Raw genomic sequence first — 18,220 nt, 5'->3', positions numbered from 1 at the left:
GTCATATAAAATCTTTCAGAAATGTTTTCTTACAGACTCTACAATAGTCTGCTTGAATATTTTTTCACTCTTCTATTGCAGGAGGCAGGTCTGAGGTTCAACACTTGAGTAAAAGACAGCAGCTCGCTACCCTCTCTGTTTTCGAAGGCAATCAAACTCTGATCCACAGAATTCCTGATCTTGAAGATACACACTGGGTAATATAATAAGATGAACATTTTTTAATGGGTAAGTCAGTTCAGAAATACTGATAATATACATGATCAGACATGCGGCTAGATTTTGCCCAGTTATTCCAATGTAAAACTGGAGTAACTCTATTGAAATACAGTAGACCCTGAGAGTTACAAACTGACCATTCAACCACACACTTTATTTAGAACCAGAAGTATGCAATCAGGCAGCAGCAAAGACCAAAAAAAAAAAAAGGCAAATACTGTACAGTACTGTGTTAAACGTAAACTACTAAAAAAAGGGGGGGGGAAGGGGAAGCAGAATTTTTCTTCTGTGTAGTAAAGGTTCAAAACTGTATTAAGTCAATATTCAGTTGTAAACTTTTGGAAGAACAACCATAACATTTTGTTCAAAGTTTCAAACATTTCAGAGTTGCAAACAACCTCTATTCCTGAGTTGTTTGTAACTCTGAGGTTCTACTGTAAGTGGAATTCTTCCACATTTACACAAGTGTAAATGAGAGGAGAATCAGGCACTGTGTATAAAGTCAAACTACCAAATAATCATAAAAATTCACAGTATGTTAAATACACTCTGCATTCTAATTAATTGAACACCATGGGCAAGTGACCCCAGGCCAAATTCTGCCCTTGGAAATACTCCTACAACCACATGTAATTCAATGGATTTGCATGGATGTTAGCAAGAGAAGTACTTAGCTCTAAAAGAAAAAAAGTTAATTATTTGTCTCATTTTTTTGTTTTAATCAAATGTTTAGTTACTTCACTAGTTCCGCATTGTGCTCTGCCTCTAGTTCTGTACATTTGCTGAATCAGAAAGAAGACTGACTCAGTTTAAACTCAGGCTACTTATGCCAAAAATCTTTCTTCGTCTGTTGGTTTCTGGAGAATCCAGTTTGAACTAGTGTATACCAGCCTATCCAGGTGGTGGTTGCTTCCTGGAGGTGTTACAACCTGAGTGAATTTGCTTAATCAGCCCTCCACTGTTCTTAGTTTCTGGAGGAGCTGCAGTCACCTGCCCTCACGGAGTTATATACAACTCATAGCCCACAATGATGCATATGTATGATACAGTAAGATCTCCCAAAGGTATTGCAGGACATTGCCGTATCTGTCACAGTATTTTCAAGGCAAAGCTTTTCAACCTATACACCAACAGTAACCTTAGGGATTGTCATCAGAGCTCTGTCTTTGGGTGAGAGAGGAAAGTTACTGACAATGGTTTGAATACGTCTTTCTATTTTAAGGTCAACAAAGATTAAAAAGTATTCTAAAGTATAATTACATTTTGTGATTATTCTTAGGCAAGGTGATTAAAAATGTGTTCTACCGTTCATTCAGATATTAACAAATAAGTAAGATAGAGAGAGCTACAAGAAACTAACTTATTTAACTAGTAAACGTGAGTTATTAAGTAAAGTTAGTGACTGTCACTGAGGGGCTACTTAAGGTTCCTCTTAGCTCACCACCCAGTCCTTTTACTAAGTTCTATTCTTACTGGAAGAGAAATGACTGAGTTATAGACCTGCAGCCTCCTCTGAGCAGATGAAAAATCTTGAAAGGCCATTAAGATGTTTAGGGTAAAGGATCTTAAGATCCCCTGAAGCTGTTGACTGAGTTAAACTGTTATATCAGAACTGCTGCACTGGATGGTTTTTGGAAGTTGGAGACCTCAGTAATGAAATGGATGTGGCAATCACTTTTCCCCCTTTCAAGCAGTCATCCAGTGTCACAGGACTGCAGAGAAAGCAGTAAATTTAAAACACACAACAGCAGTTCTTTCACCTTTGTGCTCCAGCTTGTATGCATGGGCTGTGCTTATGGCACTGTAGAGTCTCTGCAAAAATAAAATGAGATCAACTTATTCCGGGCTAGGTTGTGACTGACCCCTGTGGGGCTGAGGGAGGGGCAAGAAGTCCATTACCTATTGCTTCCCTCATGAAGGAGCCAACCATGAAAGCAGTGACTCTTCCCAGCTGGCAGCCCTAGGGTGTTAGTCACCTTACTGGTGAAGAGAAGTGGGAGGAGAGGGGGGCATGCCTCTACCTCCTCTGTACTGGCTATCAGAGCCCTTTGGGCATATGAAAGAATCTCTCTGAAGGAGTATAGCACTGTGCACATTCCTCCTGTGTGCTGTGAGCTCCACATTCCTCCTGTGAACTCCAGAAGGCAGTATGTTGTCTCGAGGGACAAAATTTCTTACTGCTCCCACTGGCCTGGTGCTTCTCTACACTTAGCCACCCCTTGGCTTTGACTAAAAGCCATGCCAGAGATCTTATATATTTTAGGGCCAGGAACTTGGCTGGAGCTATGCTAATTTACACCAGTTAAGGATCTGGCCAGTGAATCTAAAAATGTCAACAAGGCCAGATCACTATTTCAGTTCATTTTATAAATGATAAGGCTTTTAAAATCCTTTAAAACCAGCTCCTGAGATAGTCATAAAATACATAACTCATGAGCTACCCCAAGTAGGAGAAAAGCTAAATAAATAAAAAAGTAGATCTTGTTTGATTTCCATAAACACATATAGGCAGAAACTCAAAGGTGAAAGAACTGGGATTTCTAAAAATATTCTCCATATGTAGCACTGTGACACCTGATCAGAGCTTGATAGCAGGGGGAAAAAGTGTGACATCTATTTAATTGCAATCTTCTAACTTCTGAAAACTGACTCAATTCAGTGGGTTGCCATTTACCAACATTTTGCCAGTCCAGTTCAACTTTACCATACCAATAGCCACTCTGTCCACTGAGACCTTGTGGAGGAACAGATTGTAATCTCAGGTGGCTGGCATGTATTGTCACATACAGTGAGTATGCTTTTGAACGCCAACTGAATTTCTAGAACTTGGTCCAAAAAATGGATAAAATGTTTTCCATAAATTTTTGAAGACATTTTTATTCCATGAGTTCCAAAAAGGATTTTTTTTTGTTTGTTCTACTTTTTTGCCAAAACTTTTATAAAAAAATTCCAGTTAAACACATTTTCAGTTTATTTTCATTTTTCTTTCCTCTTCTATTTTCTTCCCCCATGCCCTTAACTATTTTTTCTTTAAATTTTACCAAGGAAAAAAGTGGGGGGAAAAGAAAAGGAATAATGATAAAATAAAATCCACCTCTCCTTTCAAAATAGCTAAATTTAACATTTTCTAGTGTCGTAAAAATCTTTTAGAAGAAACACATATTTATAAACATTTCTTATTTTAAAAAATAGGTCATTTTTAATGCAAAAATTTTCATTTAAAAAATTTAAGTCAGCCCAGCTGATTTCATTTCACTGTGACTTGTCTGATGTCAGTTGTGGCTACTTCTGGTTTACTCTGGTGTAGTCGAGCTCAGAATCAGTGCCCATTGTCTCAGAGAGTCTGCTACTATGCATTCGGGCTCAGTGGCTGTAGTGTGTGTTTTGAAATGGGAGGCAATGAGCTGTGGTACTGCAACTGGACCCGTGCTGTAGAAAGCAGTTTATTAAGCCCGAAGGATTATTCTGCCTATTTCCCAATTACCCTGTGCCTGCATGTGTGTTTGTGTGCTTAGGAGTTACCATGGTGAAAGGTGATTGTATTTGCATAGTCAAAAGCCAGAACACCTTTATAGCAAGATTTTAGTTTATGAGATAGCTGTAGAAAGCAGGCTTTTCTTTTTTAAATGTGTGCGGGGTGCTGCTCCTGACAGCTTCTGACTCAACAGCAATGTAGACATTGGAATGGAGGATTTTTTTTCTATTAATATAGTGATATGAATGAAATACTGAACAAGTAATCATTAACATTCACTTGAGCAAAAGAATAGCTTTATTAGTATCAACACTCATGAAGTTCTTGGCACCTTGTAACATCATATAAAATACTGGGTCTGTCCAGTTAAACCCAGAGGGTTTGAAATTCCAGAAAGGGCTTAGGATCTTGGGCTATGTTGAAATACTAGAGGTTTATCGAAAAAGGAGGGTAATGTCAACACTTGCTTCACTTCTGATTTATGTCCCCTACTTTTTTTTTTTTTAATTTCTTCTCAGTTTTCAGTTCTGTTTTCTCTTTTCGAGGATCCCCGCTAGGTCTCTGCACTTATAAGTTTAAAAAAAAGAGAGGTTGCTTGTTAAAGACATTTGAATGTCATTTGAATGTCATGTGTTCAGACAATAGAGTCATATCTGCCTGGCTTCGGGGACCCACTCCTCACATGGTCACATTGTAAGTGTATGGGTCATGTGACAATAGCATGTGGTGTAGACTGCAAACTGCTTTATGATGAGAGAGAGCTCTGCAGCATTGGAGCCCCACAGGAGATCAAGAAATATCCCCATTTATCCCTCTGGAAGTCTTCCTGTCCAGAGCTTGTTGCAAGTTGCTCCCCTCCTGTTTAACAGGAAACATCTATCCTCTATTCCCCTCTTACTACAGACACATACTTCACTTCCAAATAAAAGACTTAGGGCATGTCTACACTACCAGCTGGATTGATGGGCAGCGATTGATCCAGCGGGGGTCGATTTATTGTGTCTAGTATAAATGTGATAAATCGACTGCTGATCGCTCTAGCGTCAACTCTGGTACTCCACCTCAACGAGAAGTACAAGGGAAATTGATGGGAGAGTGTCTCCCGTTGACACACCGTGGTAAGTAGAGCTAAGTACATCGACTTCAGCTACGTTATTCACATACTTTAGATCGCTCTCTCCCCCCCCGCCATAGTGTAGACCAGCCCTTATTTCTCCCCCTAACTATGGTCTTGAACACCCTTTCCTCTCCAGCTTGAATGGCATAGGAGTTTATAGAAAGCAGTGTGGAGAAGACACTCTGTGTGGAGAAGTGCTACATCAGCACAGATGCAGCGTGTCTGGTGAAGATGCTCTATGCTGACAGGAGAGCGCTCTCCCATTGGCATAATTACTCAGCCTCTGTGAGAGGCGGAAGCTGTCTGTGGGAGAGCATCTCTAGCTGACATAGTGCCAATGTAGACTTAGGTCACTGCAACTTGCGTCACGTGGGGAGGATCTCTTTTTCACACCCTCAAGCCACATAAGTTAGTTCGACTTAAGTGGTAGGGTAGAGCTGCCCTGATTCTTAGGCCTTGCAGCTATGCTCCTTAATGAAACAGTTTTGCCGGAGGCCCCTATATTTACCATATTGGCTGTGGTGCTAGCCAAGGTTGAGTGGGCCATTCATTTGAGCTTTTGCTAATTGTATGATAAGATTTCAACCAGCTATCAATGCACAGCAATTCATATTTAATAATTCTGCAGACACTTACACCTGGGTGGATATTGACTTTGTTTGGGTTGTATAGATGTATCTTATGACAGATTTTGGTACCATGGCTTTATCTGCTGTTACATAAAATTGCCAGATCATTCTGATAGTAAAATCCACTAGGGGAATGATGCATATATCTATATGAATGTATATGATTAAAGTACTGCAAGATAGGATGTAATTATTAAATACACACTGTGGTCTGGCAAAAACAGGTACCAGATGTTATGCACAGCAAAATATGTTTGCTATATACCTGTGGGTCTTGAAGTAAAGTATTACTTTTCTAACAGCTGGTATATTTCAGAACATCTGAAAGTTGCACACAGTGGACAGATACTATCTGATTACTGGATGCTACACTAAGTACATTTCAGCTGAAATGTTACAGTGGGAATGATAAGTGACATGAAAAAATGAAGAGCATCTATAATGTACAAGAGATACTAATTACATCAAACTATTTTATGACTAATTTGTAGATTGCTAGCCATGCAAAACAAGCTTGCTTAAAATAGCTACAAATGTCATAAATAATTTATTCTCTAGTTTTTGTTGCTAGACAAAAAATACACCGAGATTCAACTAAAATGTGTTGACATGTTGGCTTGTATAAAATAATAAATACTTCTGTACTGTTTCCTTAGGGAGCTGTCATTAAAAAACCTCTTTCTCCCTCCCTCCCTCCCTAAATAGACTGATAGATAATTTGATTACATTGACATGTACAACATTAAGATCCCCAATCCTGCAGAAATATAAAGTTGTGTGTAACTCTATGCACATGAATAGTCCCATTTGTAAATGAGCCTACCTGTGTGTGCATAAAGATGTTCACATATTTAGATGTTTAAAGAATCAGGCGTATGTGGCCATTCTGCAAAATGCTGAGTACCTTGTGCAAGATGTTTAGAACCTCCAAATCCCATTACTGACAGTGATTATCTTCAGTAGTAACTGGGGAAACTCAGCTTTTTGCTGGTTTGAATCCTTGATAATTTACAAATCTATTCCAATTTTTGTAGATGGTTTAATAGCTGGAAATGCTCCCAACTGTTAGTTAAGATTGCCCATATATTTCCATTATAACCACTTATTTGCCCTCACACATAATTTATCCAAATTTTTACCTCTTGGGCTGAAGCTTTTCAGATCAAACATCTGCCTGAAGGTGACTTTTTTTATTTGGGGTTTGACAAAATAGGGTGAGGCAATTTTCCAAACAAGAGTGGGGAAAAATACACTTTCCCTATTATATATCTGTATCTATAGATATATAGATATAGCAAATACCTTTGCTTGACCAGCTGTACAGTGGAGACAGCTTAAGGAAATAAAATGTTATTTGGCAGGGAGGGAGGGGCTTTATTGCTGGGTAGAGTCTTTTACTGTTCTGATGAAAATTGGTTGAAATTAGGCTGAATTATTAGGCTTTGAAAATCACGGTGTGCACATGTGATAAGGACCTGAAAGTAAAACACTTGAACATGTGTTCAAAGTTAAGCTATTACTTAAATGTTTTCCTGAATAGGAATGATTTTCTGAAATAGGGACATGGCTAAATGCTTTACTTTATCAGCGCCTAAGGACTTGATTTGAATAGGCAAACACTTAAGTACATGCTTATCTTTTCTCATGTGACTAGAGTAGTTGAGTTCAATTGGAGCAGGGAGCTGGAGCTAGTCAACAGTTTTTGTTTGAATATTTTATCTGGAAGAATTTTTATGTTGTCTAAATGGCTAAAGGAAATGTTAGTTTGCAAAGAAAATAAATAATTCAGTTTTTGTGTCAGAAACTAAAAACCTGAAAACTGATTTTATTTTCAACAACAGAAGAGAACAACACTTTTGGGGGAAAAAAAATTTCAGCAACCAACACTTTTGCCTGACCAGCCAATTGTTTTCAGTTACTAAAACCCATAATAATAATATGATGAACCCTCCCAAATCTGTATAGAAAATTTTCAAAATTAACAATTTTCTTTTTCTTCACAATTTGCTCCCTTTTCAGCATCAGGCTCTAAATTTTTGACAATAGCAGTATTTTTAAGAACCATCTTCCAGTACTTGCAAGGAAGGTAGAACACCTCTAACCAAACTGCCCCTCTCAATTGCACACTAAAGTATCAATTCATAAAAGCACCTAAGCACATGCTTAAATGCTGTACAGTCTAAGACTGCTTTTCTGATTGAGACCCAGGAGGCAGTGCTCTGCTCATTCACTGTAATCTTCTATGATGGCCACTGACTGAAGCAAAAACATGAGACTAATCTGGATGATGGGCTGCCTATGAAAACTGGTATTTTTTTTAATATCAGGTGAAAGTTGGTAGCAGGAATTTATTACCTGCATGCCTCTAGTCTTTATATACCCTCTGAAATTCAGTCTGTAGAATTCTGTTGCTACTGCTACATTTCTGTAGTTGAAATCAAGACAGTTTACTCTGGAGTTTGGAGTACTGTACTGCTGAACTCAGCTATTGAAATTCTAGTCTTGTTTCATTTTAATGTAAAACCAGTGGGACTGACATGAACATTTTCTGTCCTTCATCACAGCCAGGGAGAATAGCCATTGTCAGATGCAGTACACTGTCAGCCTGCAAAGCTGCTGTTCTGCTGAAAAAAGTTGGTGATCCAACCCAGTGATGCCTTGGAGGCACATGGGCTAACAGGCAAAAATGCTGGCTAGTTGAATGACTATGTGCTAGCTCCTTTCTGAAGCTTTTAAAGAAGCCCAAATTTAAAGCATCACTTAGTTGTTATCAAGCAAGTCTACATAAGTAATTAATAAAAAATGAGGAGTCAGGAACAGGGCAGAGCTAGAGCTAGGTCACTAGAATGAAATTCGTATTCTTTCTGAATATGCAGCAGATGTATGCCAATATATACACGCTATTGCTTATTGTTGTAGGACTTAAATGGCATGCACTTGTATAAAAAAATGAAAATAACCCAACAACTTCATTTCCTCATGCTAAAGTAAATAAAGATTTTACTCTGCCAAGCACACATATCTATTATATAGCTATACACCCATGTGCATATGTGCCATTTGTGCCATTCATAGAATAATATCACAAAAATAGTAGGAGAGCATGATTAACCACATATTAGATAGTGATAGCACATGTAATAAAGTAGGGGTCATAAAGATAAACTAATAATACTAATAGCACTTTGCAGTTCAATAGCACCATCTTTGAGCAGGGGATTGGACTAGATGACCTCCTGAGGTCTCTTCCAACCCTAATATTCCATGGTTCTATGATTTGTGAGAGAATCTTGAAGGGGCACTTCGGCAGCGGGTCCCGGGGCGAAAGGACTCCCCACCGCGGGTCTTCGGGGCACTTCAGCGGGTCCTGCAGTGGAAGGACCCCCCGTCGCCGAATTGCCACCGAAGACCCGGAGCAGAAGAAGATCCGGGGGCCCGGGCCTCGCGAGAGTTTTCCGGGGCCTCCGGAGCAAGTGAAAGACCCCGCTCCAGGGGCCCTGAAAAACTCTTGTGGGGACCTGGGCAAATTGCCCCACTTGCCCCCCACTCTGGGCAGCACTGGGACTACCAGATCATATAGTCTTCCCTTCTGTATATCACAAGCCATTAAATACCATCCAGCCTCCCCAATCAGAATTAGACCAAAGTATTGCAGCCCTGAGAAGATTAAATTGCTGTGTCACAGGCAGGGAAGAGGAGGGACTGAGGTGCCTCAAGGCCCCTGCAATGACAGGGAATTGCTTTGATAAGATATACCAGATGATCCTAGCAAGTGACCAGTGCCCCATGCTGTACAGAAAAGCAAAATCCCCTCAAGGTGCCTTAACATTAGTGAACAAAGTGTCCCGCCACCCCATAGTGTGGTTATATTACTAGTGTCATTTAGAAACATTTCAGAGGTTCCCAGAACCCAAACACCGCCCTGCTTACTTATTCTGGGGAAGCAATGTGGTCTAGTGGATAGCGCACTAGAGTGGAACACAGGAGATTTGGGTTCTAGTTTGCGCTCTGCTGCTACCCTGCTGCGTGACCTGGGGCAAGTCAGTACCCTTCTCTGTGCCTCAGTTTCCACAGCTGTAAAATGGGGATAATGATATTACCTGCCAGTGTAGAGCACTTTGGTACCTACTGATGAAAAGCACTAGATAAGGGCATTATTACTAGATTTCGTGACTCCTACATGGCTTTGAAGGGGTGAGGAGAAGCCAGAAGTTTCTATTTCTGACACTAGCCTGGGATAGCAATATTCTACTTCCTGAGCAATAGAATTCACTAGCTTACTAAAAAGCAAACTTAGAAATCAGCTCATTCTTCTAGAGGCTGAGAGAGCACACAGGAAAGCTGTGCCTGAAAGAGATCCTGAGACATTCCTCCCAGGGGCAAATGAGGCTAATAGCAGAACATAAGGATCATTGCAAACAAGGATTCATTGTGACTTGTAATGGCTCAATGTTAAAACAGTCTCAGAAGAGACTGCCTGGTGCTCTCCAGCTTCCAAGGTAACAGCTTGTCTGAAGATGTCCAAAAGGGCCCAAAGTGTAATGAGAGAAAACAGTGCTGGCTTATAATCATGAGGGGATATGAAAGCTCTACCTCTGCACTTGGGCTGACCTCACTGGTCATAGGGATATGGCTACACTGAAGCTGGGCGCGTGACTCCCAGGGTACATGTACCCTTGAAGCTGGGGGTGTGATTCCCAGCAGTAGGCAATATGCTTGCGCTAATTCTCATTGAGCTAGCCCTCTAAAAATACAGTGTACCCATTGCAGTGCAAGTTGTGAGCTGGGCCAGCTGCCCCCATAATATGCCCATCCAAGCACATAGATAGGGAGGCTAGCCCATCCTGCCGCTCACACTGCTGTGGCTACGCTCTGGTGGTAGCATGGTAGCTCCATCAGCACTAGAGCGAGTATGTCTCCTTGTGCTGGGAATCACACCTCAAGCTCCAAGTTAGATATACCTCCAGCTTTGGTAGACAGACACATGCTAGCTAACTTGCTAAAAATAGTGTGGACATTGCGGCATGGACTAGCTGCCCAGTAAAAGACCACCTGACCCCATAGATCTGAGCTTGGGTGGATAATCCACGCGACTGCTCATGCCACAATGCCCACAATGCTATTTTTAGTGTGTTAACGTAAGCAGTGCTAGCGTGTGTCTGATTACCTGGGCTGGGAGGCAAGTGCAGACATATCCTAGGATGTAGTACTTCACTGCTTAGCAAACACAAGGAGGACAGGGTATGGCATGCCCAAAATGGAATGTTCCAGCCTCCCACATCTTCTGTGGCTAGAAAAAGAAACCCTACATTGTGATTTCAGACTTTTCTACTGAAAAGAAATAATCCAGTGGTTCTGTGGATTGCTAATATTTTCTGACACAAGAACACATTTACTGGGAAACAAGGTCCTATCTCATCCATTATATAAAGCACGTAAAAATATTCTGAAATATGAGTGCACTAGTGTAGGTCACAGAAATGCTGGTTCTTTGGAATTAATATAGCAAGAATAATTGCAGAATTAGGATTTCAGTGGTTTTAGTAGGAAATGACATAATTTCAGCATGTTCTGAGCTTCTCTAACACGTTGGTCATCTTTTTAATTAGTGAATAGTTGTGTTAGATTTTCAGTGAATGCAGGGTTCATTTGCAAGTGGTACCACTGTGTTTATGGCCAAAACCAAATAACAACACTGATAATAAGTAATAAAAAAGCATAAGGTAGAAGTAAAACAGCTCCACACAAGATTCTTCAAAAGGCTTTAATTTACCAGACAAAGCGCTAAACTATAAGGAAAGATTAAGATAAACTTAGCATGCACATGTCATTTAATAATGTCATATGAATTTAATATAAGACAAGAGCAGATTTTTCTTCATTTACCATCTTTCCTTGTATGATAGTCAAGTATCAGAGGGGTAGCCATGTTAGTCTGGTTCTGTAAAAGCAGCAAAGAATCCTGTGGCACCTTATAGACTAACAGACGTTTTGCAGCATGAGCTTTCATGGAAGTGGGTATTCACCCACGAAAGCTCATGCTGCAAAACGTCTGTTAGTCTATAAGGTGCCACAGGATTCTTTGCCGCTTGTATGATAGTGAAATCTTATGTTAAAAAAAGACCCCCATTCCCCCATTTGGGGCATAGTCTGAAAATGGGAGAAGCAACTCCATGAGCTAAAACTTGTAGAGTTTCCTTTGAATTCCTTGGGTAGGGGAGAACAGGTTCAGTGTCTTTCCTCCCCACTCCCTTGTAGAAAAAGCCACTGATCCTCCCAGATATGTGTAGATTTGGAGGGAATCTGTTCTGCTGCCCAACCCCCATCATCATAGAGGGCACAGCTCCTGCAGGAGATATGCTTGCAGGGATTCTGCTATCTGTGGCTGCCTCTGGAACCACACTCAGGCCATGTCTACACTACAAAGTCTATATTGGAATAGCACCCAGTACAAAAGGGGTTCTGCTGTCATAGCTGCATCACGTCCCTGAATGAGGTTAACAAAGCTGAGGAAGCATGCTTCTAATGGCATAATTGTGTCTACACTGAGGGTTTGTTGGTATAGCTGTCAGCTAGCGGCTGTGATTTGCTGTCATAACTTTATAGTGTAAACTAAGTCTCAGCAACTAGACACCTGTGGCTAGCCCATGCCAGCTGACTTGGGCTTGTGGGACTTGGGCTGCAGGGCTGTTTCACTGCTGGGCACTTGTGGACCCTGCAATATGGAAGCCTGGAAGTCTACAAAGCAATGAAACAGCCCTGCAGCCCGAGCCCCTCAAGCCTGAGTCAGCTGGCACAGGACAGCTGTGGGTTTTTCTTTGCCGTGTAGAAATACCCAGAGAAGGTGCCACAGCACAGAGTTAATTCTGCTTCAAGCTGTAATATTTTTGCTACTTCCCCCACGCAGGAGTGAAGGTGGGGAAGGAGAATCTGGAGGAACTCAAGTGGCTTCTCTGCACCATCTCCTTGGATCCCATCCCCGCCCCCATCAAACTTTCCAATGTCAAATCATAAAACCAGGAGCAGTTTATAAGCATATGAGACTAGTTGAAATCAATGGGAGTCTTTCCATTGGCTGCAATGGCTTTGGAACAAAGAATACAGTGACAAAGAATATACTGTTAAGAAAAGTGCACTATCTAATCACTAGTGCTACTCAGTGGGATGGTAAGAAATTAGAAAAAGTCTGAAGCCATGAAGTTCAGATTCAGACTGAAACATCACCAAAGGTCAGAGGTTGTTTGTTCTGGATCCAGGATTTTATCTTTAGTGGCAATCAGACTGGACCACTGGCTCGGAGCCATAGCTAAAAAGAACAAAGGAAAGAAAATGGGAACTCCTGAACATGAACATTTCCAGATCATCTTAAAAGTCAAAACAGGTTTTACATCCTGAGTGGCCAAAAATTTACTTTAAAATAAAATGTTTATGAATTGCAACAGGCATCTGACTGTAGATAGCACAAATTCCCCAACCACCCCTTTTTGTAATGTAAGAAAAAGGAGGAAGTTGTAAAAATACATTGTGCTTTAATGTAAACAAATAAAGAAAACCTATCAAAAGGGAGACTAGATGGAATACTGTGGAATTTAATCAGAAAGCAAAGGGACAAGAAATATATAAAATCCAACCTCACCATAGCAGGTGGTCCAGGGAAACAAGAGGGCGGCATAAGCTTCTTAACATCCCCAGATTATACAATTTTTTTTAAAATAGCTGATTCAGAAAATCAGGGGCATGTTGTCTCTTTCTGTTTAAAATCATCATATGCTATATTCAACAATTTAAACAATGTTTTTTTAAAAATATCTGTTTTCAAGCCACAATGACTGAAGCAGCTATGTATAATTCAAATAATGAGCCAGATCCTGTTCCCATTGCAGTCAATGATATTTTTGTTTGCATTATTGTCTTCAAAAGAGTAAGATCTCTCTCTCTCTCTCTCTCTCTCTCTCTCTCTCTCTCGGTAGCTATATATACATCACCTGAGATGACATGATTTAAGCAGTGTCTGAGCCAAAATGAAATAACGGAATGTGCATTTAGATTGCAATTTTAGAGAAAAAAGCATACATTGATAGTTACAACACTACTAAATCTAACAATATTTGTACTTACATTGTTCCAGTTTCTGATTGTTCTGAAGTATGGAATGTAAATTAAGATGCATCTAAAGAATTATTTAGGCATTTTCTTTTGCCAAGACATGGCTTTGAATGACAGACTGTATGTGGAGCCCATTAATATTACATGACAAATTTTAAAAGGTGAAAACTCATACAGAAGAGTTAATTTGCAGCTAGCAGTGAAAACTAAATTACATGAGGTCCTTTCCTGTGGGAGTAGTGACACCTGTGCTGTGTTCAATCCAAAGAGACTATAGGAGTACTTCTAATGAGAACCAGTCTACAGAAATTGAGTAACGTATCTGAGAATGTGAGTCAAGTATTGGCATGAAGAGTGTTTATTTCTGCAAGAATTTGATCATGTACAACAGAAATATCCATGGATCTATATTCAGATATCTGTTATATAAAAATATAGTGAACTATTAACCAGATATTCAAGTCCTGGTTAGCAAATTCAACAAACTTGCTAACACTAACACTGCTGTTTATACACATTAGGCTCTTGAGAATGAGTTAGTCTAAAACAAAAAGGTGCCATTTGCTTTTGGCTTGCCGGCCCCTATCCAATGCAGACTACACAATTTATACAGGCTTCCTGGGCCCCCAAACAAGCCTGAGAAGGTCATGTAAGGCTGTGCAGTGGTCTGATCTAGTCAGAAAACAGGTCATCCTACTGCTCAAGGGCAAACCTCCTACACATCTGTCCACTCTGAGAAGTTGCAGAACAGCTCAGGAGGTGAACATGCACAAATGATCTCTCTTACTCCTGAACTCTGTTCCAAGACCTGCTGCTATGTGAATACAAATATTACTATGATAACTTTTGTGTGTAGCTCCAACTATAATGGACATCTGGTGGGTAATAAAGGTGAAAGAAAGAAAGCTGGGACCTAGATCTGGTTAAAAAGAAAACCTCTCAAAGCTTTATTTGTGGAGAGAGGCGGGATAATACTTTACAGTTACTAATTTATTTGACGAATTTTGCTTCTTTTTTCTCTTCATGAGCAGAACATGAATTTCTTGGATTTATTTGTGTTTCAGAAAATTCACCAAATAATTCATCTGGATAATTTTTGGTCTTTAGATTCTTCATGCACAGTTCTATTCCCTGATGAGATGAGTGAAACTATGATTATTGGTGCAAACAATTTTGGTTAAAATTTTAAATGTGCTTTGCATAGATATCTTCCAATACTCACAGCATACATTCCTGAGAATAAATGCGCTTACTAGGTTATTTGTAGAAAGTGAAAACAAAAGGGGTGTAAACACAGTCAAAGAAAAAATGTATAAAAATTCAAAACAATATTCATGGACGTATTTCTGCAGTTTTGCCCATACTTGTGGTCATAGAGGTATCTCCCACTTTGGAATAGTAGGTGAGAATTATTGTCATTAGTGCCCAGTTTGTCCATGGTCTTGAATCACAGATATCTTGTGCTTTTATGATCAGTGCATTTCACTTCATTGCTGCAGCAAACATCAATACAATGGGATATTGTGGTTGTTCTTGTACCACAGAGCTGTGTATTATTCAGACCTTTTTTATACAAGGCAAATTAATGAGCAGGTGATTGAGAGGTTAGGCTTGTAAAGATATGCTACGTCTGTCGTTTTTGGACTAAAAATGTAGAGATGTATAGGCACAATTTTGAAGCTAATGGAGTTGACATATTTAAGCCAGAGCTGAATTTAGTACTTGGTCCAGATCCTTAGCTGGTGAAAATCCACAGAGCTCCATTGACTTGACTATTTGATTTTAAATTATGTACAACAAAATGATGTTAAAAGAATATTAAGGTTGCAAAGTCAAGCACTTAAAATGCCAGAATTAAGGTTGCCTATGCAGCCTTAATTTGACCAGGTATGTATGCATTATGATACAGCCTTTAATTACATGATCACATACTTTTTTCCACAAAGCCCCTTCCTCATTCAGTGCATAAGATGGACAACGCTCAGTGAATAGGGAGCTATTCAATATTTTTGTTCTCATAATTCAGTGTGTGATTCCAGGCCTTATTTAATTTACACCATCCAAACCATGCAACCAACACAAAATTATGAATTACTCATGGACTCTTCCCATAGAATCTAAATGCCTCACAAACATCAGTGAATTTATCTTCACAACAGACTCTGAGGTGAGATGGTATTATTAGTCCTGGTTTACAGATGGGGAACTGAGGTAGAAAGAGGTTAAAGTAAACATTGTCAAGTGTCCACTAATTTTGGGTGCCTATCTTGAGATGTATTAAGGCCTTATTTTTCAGAGTAGTTAGCGCTTTATATGTTCAAAACACAACTCCAATCAATTTCAATGGCAGTTGTGAGTGCTCAGCATTTCTGCCAATAAGGCCGCAGTTGTCTCAAGTTGGGCACACAGATAATGAGGGACATGCAGTGGCCACTTTTGGTAAAATTGGCTTAAGTTTAAGCAGTAATTCCATCATGTGGAAGTGAACCCCACATAGGTCATCTACGGGTTTGGAATTATTGAAACTATAGCTTAATCCACTTGAGCTAATAGAATAACTGGTTACTGGTAGTAGGCTATTATCCTCTGTATGGGTTAGCCACTAGAGGGAGTTGAAACTAAGGCCTGGTCTACACTGCGGGGGGGTTCGAACTAAGGTACGCAAGTTCAGCTACGCGAATAGCGTAGTTGAACTCGAACTACCTTAGTTCGAACTACTTACCCGTCCTGACGGCGCGGGATCGAAGTCCGCTGCTCCCCCATCGACTCCGCCACCGCCATTCGTGGTGGTGGAGTTCCGGAGTCGACGGGAGCGCGTTCGGAGTTCGATATATCGCGTCTAGCGCGATATATCGAACTCCGAGAAGTCGATCGCTACCCGCCGACCCGGGCAGGTAGTATGGACGTACCCTAACACAATTTGTTGGAGGGGTTCACAGATATTTGCTAGACAGCAGAGGAATGTTGGAACTCAGGAATCCTAGGTTTTGCTCCAGGTTCTGGAGGAGAATATTATCTAATGGTTAAAGACCCTTCTGCTATGATCCAGGCCAGCCCACCCCTTTCTGCTCTGTCCTTTAGAATGTCTTTCTGTCTTTCTTGCCCATACGTCTATACTCTTCTTCCCTGAAGGAGAAGGAATGTGGCCTTATTGATTAATTAGGGAACAATGCACCATGCATCAAGGATAGAATGGAAGAAAGTATGAAGGTGTTCTAAGAGAAACAAATAATAGATGTCTGAGCCCGGCACCATTGGCAGAAAGATGGAATAAGAGATGAAAGTATAAAAAAAGAGTTGTGAAAGGCTTGAGGGTGAGGATAAGAATTTGATGCAGTAGAAAATGGGGAATCACTGGAGAATTCATAAAGAGTGTGATGTTGAGAGCAACATTTGGAAAATTATCTTAGCAGCTGGGTATTGGGTGTTGCCACTGATATGATTTTGCTTGTTTTGAAGTTGCCAGTTTTTAATGTTCCATTGAGTTTATACAAAGCCACATGGACTGAAAGAATTTCTTGCTGTTCTGGTTCTAACAATCCCTTTGCTTCTCCTAGAGATGAAAATGATCTATCTACTAACAAGACCCAAAGCTGTCATAACCTTCATCAGCTGAAAGAAGTAGGTAGCAGGTGCTTTAGAATACTTTCATCTCTCTGTGTGTATTATATACAAACATATACATTGATATAGAGAGTATGTATCTAGAACTACTTTTTGCTAAAACCAGAATTAGAGACCAGGAGATCAAAGCTGATTTGATGAGAAGTGACAAAATTCCAAACTTTTTTTTTTCATCAGATATCTTGAGAAGACTGTATTATGGCAGGAGAGCTGAAATAAGACATTTTCCTCATTATTTCATCACCCTGTGAACCCCCTTTTCAATCACATGAAGCAACAGTGCTAAGGGGAGGGATCTTTTGCATGCTGATAGTGACACTTACAAATTTTGTTAGTATGAGGAGCAGCTGTTCCCATAGTCCATGAGATTAACTCATTTATGTGCCATCTTCCCTTGTGCTGTTGCACCAGCTAGTACAATACATGGCTAGGACAACATGGAGAAATCCATGTCTTGCTGAATACAGTAAATACATTTTTTCTTAGCAGTGAATAAAGGGAAAGTCTCTACTGTCACATCTGCTCAAGCTTACTTATAAAAAGTAATGTAACTGAGGTCTGCTGCAGTCTGAACTATTTAATACTGCTCATCAAGATTCTTGTATTCTCTCCAAAGTACCTAACTTCAGATCTGGATGTCTATTTTAGTGTCAGATGATGGATCTCCAAAAGGCGACATGGTTTTAGCCAGTCTTAGCAGGAATGGTTGTGTGAGTGTTGAGGAAATAGGAATCAACCTGAACTTTTGTTCCAAATGCTAATCAAACTTTTTTTTGAGAATCTAAAGTGTTTAAATACATTTTCTCCTCAATTATTTTGTGCACATATGTACTTCCATGTCTGTCAGAAGCAGAAAAGCTGAAATACTGTAAGTAAAGGAGATCTGCATTTAATTCCTGGCTCTGCCACAGGACTTTCTATGTGAATCAGGGCGTGTCAACTAATGCAATTCAATAGAACTTTATTTCCATGACAATCTAGTCAAGTGCTGCCAAAGAGTAGTGACACTTATTTGCTACCTGTCAGATATTCACCTAGGATAAGACTATA

The 18,220-nt window shown here is 40.0% G+C and overlaps 1 long non-coding RNA gene across 1 annotated transcript in view; it reads left to right on the top strand.

Moving 5' to 3' along the window:
• Positions 1 to 17,142, top strand: part of LOC123369849 — a 47,143-nt gene extending 30,001 nt beyond the window's left edge. The window contains exons 3-4 of the long non-coding RNA XR_006579156.1: positions 82 to 228; positions 17,104 to 17,142. This is a non-coding gene — a long non-coding RNA (uncharacterized LOC123369849). The remainder of the gene's footprint in view (positions 1 to 81; positions 229 to 17,103) is intronic.
• The last annotated feature ends 1,078 nt before the right edge of the window (positions 17,143 to 18,220 follow it).

This window comes from Mauremys mutica, chromosome 4, assembly GCF_020497125.1.
Source record: "Mauremys mutica isolate MM-2020 ecotype Southern chromosome 4, ASM2049712v1, whole genome shotgun sequence".
In the NCBI taxonomy this organism is placed as follows: domain Eukaryota; kingdom Metazoa; phylum Chordata; order Testudines; family Geoemydidae; genus Mauremys; species Mauremys mutica.
This window is presented reverse-complemented; position numbering and strand designations above follow the sequence as displayed.